Raw genomic sequence first — 6,468 nt, forward strand, 5'->3', positions numbered from 1 at the left:
CTGATTCGACCATGGAGGCCATTTCGAGACAGAATCCGACAAACTGTTCTGGTTGACACAGGGACTTCATGTGACCAGGTCTCGTGGAGATCTGCTGCAGTGGAAAATGGGCTGGATTTTTGAGCCAACAAACGGTCCCCTCGAGCAGTTGTCTTGCGGGGTCTGCCTGACAATACACACCTGAGACCTAATTGATCTATTATTAGTCACAGGTAAAGCTTATATCACAAGGCGACAACACTTATGTCTTTGCAAAAATTGACTAAATGGGCTTTACCTAGCTGTGGATTTTAGAATACTTTTTGACAGTTTCGTTCTGCACCGAAACATTATTACAAAAGCTGTTGGGATTAAAATGAGCCATTTCTTGTAAAAAAATCTTGATTAGAAATATATTTCAGCGGCACTTCAGGTCAATTTGTACACAAGCGACAAGACTTTTGTCAGGGACTGTAGTTTGTCTGCATCCTATAACAACATCATATAAAAAGGTTTTAGCAACATTTATAAGGTGAAAGAAGACTATCCTGGTAATGTTATTCACATGAGCCTCTAAGGCAGGGGTGTCAAACTCAAATTCACAGTGGGCCAAAATTAAAAACTGGGAGGAAGTTGCGGGACAAACTCAGTATTTATTGAAAAGTTTACTGCAATTGTGCATGTTTTCCCTTCTCTCCAGATGTGTAATGTTGAACCTTTTCATATGGAAACAAACTTTAGTTTTGCATAAACATTAAATCTGGAACAACCAAAGTTTAATATTATAAACACATGAGAAAATAAATTTGAAATAAAACACACATCAGTGGTATTAGTTTCTTATTACATATCTCTCTCTCTCTCTCTCTCTCTCTCTCTCTCTCTCTCTCTCGACTTTCTAATTCCATTTTAATGTAAACCTTTTACAGGGCAACAACACAACCAAAAATAATAATCATTTCCTTCAATTAAAAAAAAATCTTTCAACTATTAACAGTCCATGCCTTGAAGTAGAAAAAGTGCATAAAGACAACATTCATTCAAGCTCAGTTTTTTCACTCTGATTGGATGAAGCCAGATACCTGGCATCATGTCTGGGTTAGGCTCTGAGCTGAGGAAATACTCAGGATTGAGTGAAGGTGTTCATCAGTGAGACTCCTGAGTGGGGTTTTGTTCATCTTCATTAAAAGAGAACAGTTGCTCACAAAGATATGTGCTGCCGAACATAGAGAGCGTTTGAGCAGCTTGGGCACGGAGTTGGAGCAGTGTGTCGAGGAGGAAACATGGAAACTGTGCAGCACACACAGAGTCGTACTTTGACTTGTGTCTCTACACTGGAGTTTAATCATTTGGAGGTCGGTTGGTGCGCTTTCCAAGTCAACCACAAATGGATTACTGAGCAGTTCAAATCTGCATTTCTGGGCTTCAAAGTCGGCAAATCACCGGGTAAATTCAGCACTTCAGCGGTCTCGACTGACGCGCTGACGCGCTAACAAAGCATTCTGGGATTTGTAGTATTAGCGGTGTATGTGCTATATACTGGCGGGCCAGCTCTAATACACATTTGATATATGTATAATTATATATATGTATAATAAATATAATTACACCGCGGGCCAGATTTGGCCTGAGTTTGACAACCATGCTCTAAGGAAAGACTAAAGACTGTGGACTATATTTTTTATATTTAATCCAAATGTTATTATTAAATCAAGAGTGTCTCCAACACTATTAATGGGTCCTATAAAATTCCTAACAAATCTAGAGTGGACACAACTGCTGTTCATAAGGAGTCTTCCTGATTATCAAAATTAAAAAGTTACCAACAGTTAATGCTTTTTCTAAAAAAGTTTGCTACTAGAAAATCACAGTAGAGCCCCAGGGTTTATAAATAATGATGAGTGGAATTGACTGACTAGACTTGCTTTCAGATTCTAAATATTTTATGTTGGTGTAAAGACCTTTGAATGTGTTACATTTGTGTTTAGTTTTTTGTGACACTTAGATTATTATTATAAATAGCTGTAACTATACCCAGGAGGACTAGCTTAATTTAATGCTGGATAGTCATTCAGTTTAATCCACGTTTCTGTCAAAAAAACATTACACATTACTGGTCGGTAATAATTATTTTATAGTCAGCTCTTTTGATGTGCGATATCTAATGTTCAACAATCCAATCTTTAGATCAGAGGTGCTGGCTGTGCATTCATTCTTATTTAATTTAATATTGATCAAGTTACTTAAGCAGAATTTCTACAGACAAACAAAATTTTTACATTTTGGGTTCGCTCGGGAAACACAGTCTCAATTTGGTGGACCCAGAGTGATGACTGTGTGTAGCTAGCAGACAGTTGGTTTAGCCTGTTTGCCTCCTCCCTGGTGCTGTTCTGAGACTATGACATACTACAGTACAAGCAATAAGAGTAGCACCTTCCCGAGTGGGATGGATACCGTCCCGACTTAAAAGGCCAGCCTTGCTGTCAAAATTTCTCCAATTATTTATGAAGCTCACATAGGTTTTGGAGACCATTCAGACAGCCAGCAGTTCATAACCTGGTGTAAGCTACATTGCACGCCGCATTTGGAAGGGGCCAAAGCAAATTACTGCATTGGACATTGCCTTTGCTAATTTACACACCTCTATAATGTTACTCTTAGTGACCTCTGACTGTGGAAGCCGTACCAGTATACACCAAACCTGTGCTGCTGCCCCTAAAGGTTGGTTAGGCCCTAAAGGCTTAAATTTCACGTGCCTCAGAATAGAGTCTTCTATAACCAGAGCATTTTTAGGTTTCTCAGCGAGTGCTTCAGCGAGGAGAGCAAACCTGTTGGACACGTGAAGCGAAAAGGAATGGTGCTCCTGTGGGCGAGCCTTAGAGTTAGCTTTGGCTTTACAAGTATGCTGCCAAACCGTCACCCACTCACCCTGCTGCAAGGGCTATAATGCCAGAGACAGGTAATGCTAACTCCACCTAGGGCATCCAGACTTTCCCCTGCAGAGCCTGGACTGCTCTTACGTTTACTAATTCTATCTAAACTCTGTATGTGCTTCTCTAATGCTAGGATCTTTTCCGTCAAAGAGCAAACTAACTTGCACTTCTCACAGATAAAATTATCACTAGCGACGGAGAAAGACTGACTATACATTCCACACTCCACACACTGAATGAGCTGGATGCTCGCAATATCGGAGAAATTACGTACCTTAATGTGGTTACTGTAGTGTGTGTTTGCACTTCCAATGGGAATGGCCTCCAAACATTGCGTAAAAATAGGGAATAAAGCGCTCTTCTAATAAGAAAAAATATAAACGCAGCAGACAGAAAGTAGACAATAGAGGAAATCAAAACAATAATTTATGATTATTTAAAGGATGAGAGACAGAACTGTAAATATTTAAATGCTGACACAAACACGGAATTCGCGGTCTTCTATAATGAAACTTTTATTTTGTGTCTCTCAACTTACTCTTTTGCTCTGATCACGTCCAGCCCTGAAAAGCAAAAAAAAGTTTAGGGCTAAGTAGACTGGGCATAGGTGAGAATCATTACATGCTACCGGTTGATTTGCCTGCCTCCTCTTTATACACACATAATACCTGACTATGCTCTTACTTCTTCATGGATACCTGTGGTTTTTGGCATTATGTAGTCTTACCTGATCCAGAACAACAAAACTTTAAAAGATGCATTTAATCTAATGCATAAGACTAGTAAATCAACAAGTAGTGTGACTATCTCTATTAAAGCTTTGTTATCTTTAGTAACACCTGGCTGCTATAATGATATTGTAAGTAGGAAATGTGTACTTATTACTTGTTTCTGAATGTTTACTTTTTGAGGAAAAAAATATTGCCTTTTATCAGTTTTTCATGCTGTGACAAAGTTATTTTTTTATTCATAGAAGTTGGTGAAAACCACAAATTTTTAAAACTGAGGTGAACAAAATAATTTTACAAAATAATGTAATAAATAACCAGATTTTATATATTTACTGTCTGTTAATACTCAAAACACTTCGTATTTTATGCTTTTATGAGATACATGTTCCCTTTGTTTATATACAACAAACCTGGTAAGAGGAGAAACCATGCAAGAATTGGACTGCCAATAAAGTTCATATGTACAGTGTTCATGTGTCGTGAATGTACAGATGTTAATACATTTGTTTGGTCAATGTAAATCTTCATACAGTTAAATTACCTAGTTTGTTGTATATAAAGAAAAAGGAAACAGGCATGTGTATCTCATGAAGTATAAAAGACTGCTAGGTTTTACTGTAAATAATAAATAAATAAATAAATTAATTAATTAATTAATTAATTAATTAATTAGTTAGTTACATTTTAAATGCTAAAATGTATACTTTTTTTATTTATAAAATGTCAAGCTTTATTTTACACAGAAGACATGCTAAGTAATGCTTTCTCTCTCTCTCTCTCTCTCTCTCTCTCTCACACACACACACACACACACACACACACACACACACACAATCTTTCTTTTTCTGTCTAATAACTATTTATTATAATTAATTTATCTACTGTAATGTAATTAAAGTACTTCATCTATTTGTATGATTTAGTGCAGGCAGAAGTTTGCACATAAGATTTATTTAAAATAATTTTATGAACTTATAAGAAAGTGCTTTTAAGTGAACATGACATAAGTGTGAATCCACAACTAGGTGTGCTTTACACATTTTTTATGAAATCTAAAGGGCAACCACCTTCTGCTTTATGTCAAGGCTTTACTGACGTGTTGTGCCTTAAAATTGTGTAATGATCACATAGCTGTGTAATACAATTTCCTTATACTTCAATTTTAGTTTAAACTAAATGAAGGTAAATATTTGTTGAATGTGTAATAAGACCTAATAGGAGAAAATGTACATTTAACTGTTAGAAACTGCTGAAATCAGACAAAAATATCCTAGAAAATTAGCTTGGTTTAGCTGGGTCTGTATGTTGTTATTGGGTATAACTCGCCAGAATGCTAAGCCAAAGAAAGATTAATTTCTCATGAAATCATCTGAAATATACGAACAATATCTCAATAAACAAGATAAAGAACAAATGTACCTTTTGCAAATGAAGATCCAGCTGAAGAAAATAGAAAAAAAAGTACTTAAAACATTTTAAATTTTGTTTGGCTGCAAATACACCACATAGAAAACATTCTTAACAAAATATACAATCTACAATAAAGAACAACTATACATGATCCTTAATTTCTAATGTAAGAATCAGTAAGCTAGACCTGACAAAATTATTTTTATATTCATCAGAAAAGAAAATACACCCACTGTCCACTTTTTATGCAGTTATCTAATCAGACAATCATGTGGCAGGAGTGCAATGCAAAAAATAATGCAGACATATGTTAAGAAATTCAGATGACATAAAACATCAGAATGTAGAAAATGTGGGATCTCTTTCATTACAGCGTGATAATTTTCAGACTGTTGTTCAACAACCAACCCAAAAAAACAGCTTGTCTGGCATTAACAAGCATGTCATAGTTAAAACCACAGAGATCAATTTTTCTGCACCATTACATTCTGTGCTTGCATCTACCAGTAATGGCATACTTTTGTTGACATTTTAAAACAGATGGACACATTAGTGAACAGCTGCTACCACAAATTTCCTCAAAATTTTGTTGTTGTAATGACAAGACAATGTGTCCTTTTCAAGCAACTTTTTTTAAATGTAGGATATCATACCAATGAATCTGAATAGTTCCTGATTATATTTTACTGGTGGTAACTGGATGGATTACTTTGAAATTGAAAATGTATTTGATGTCTCTAACTCTGTTTTAAATTTGATTTTGTTTAAATGTCAGATTGTTTTCTGTGTTTCCCTAGGCTTTAATGCTATGCTGCTGAAAATGCTGCTGATCTCTCTGTGAGCGACACTTTTTTTTTCCTTCCTGGTGTTGTTTCCCCAGTGAATTATTGTAGAGAATGCACAATGGAGTTGATGTCAATTTGTAATCTAGTGCTGTTTAGCTAAGCAGCATATTTCAGTGAATACTAGCACAAACTTACTTCTCTTTGCCTTGCTCAGAGATCAAAATGATCTCGATATCATGCATCTCTTTACCAGACCTGGCTTCTGACATACCAGCCCTGATATTGGTGTAACATCTGTTTGTGTTATTTCAAATTCAATCTTCAATGGTTGACCTTCATAATTAAAAATGAGTGACATTGTTGTTCTTAGTAAGAGTTGGGTTTTATTCATTCATTTTTAAAAACCAGAGAAAAACGTTCGACCTCTAAAAAATCTAAACTATAAAATAACAATTCAAATTGCGAAATGCTGGATGAATTTCATGTACATTTGTGTTAAAGAATAGTACATGGCCTTTAAGACATAATGCTTTTTTTTTTATTTTTTATTTTTTTTTAAAGCAGAGTTGAGAAATTTTCTGCTTCTGTTGTTAACTGACTCAGAACTACAGTTTGCTTCTGATCACTATC

At 35.5% G+C, this 6,468-nt stretch overlaps 1 long non-coding RNA gene across 1 annotated transcript; it reads right to left on the reverse strand.

Annotated features, from left to right (window-relative positions):
* Positions 1-2,450: 2,450 nt before the first annotated feature.
* Positions 2,451-5,280, reverse strand: LOC124386247. Its single transcript, XR_006925883.1, has 3 exons — positions 5,063-5,280; positions 3,451-3,475; positions 2,451-3,273 (listed from the first exon to the last, which is right to left on the reverse strand). It is a non-coding gene; the product is annotated as an uncharacterized LOC124386247 (long non-coding RNA).
* Between the last annotated feature and the right edge of the window lie 1,188 nt (positions 5,281-6,468).

The sequence above is a fragment of the Silurus meridionalis genome, chromosome 5 (genome assembly GCF_014805685.1).
Source record: "Silurus meridionalis isolate SWU-2019-XX chromosome 5, ASM1480568v1, whole genome shotgun sequence".
NCBI lineage: Eukaryota > Metazoa > Chordata > Actinopteri > Siluriformes > Siluridae > Silurus > Silurus meridionalis.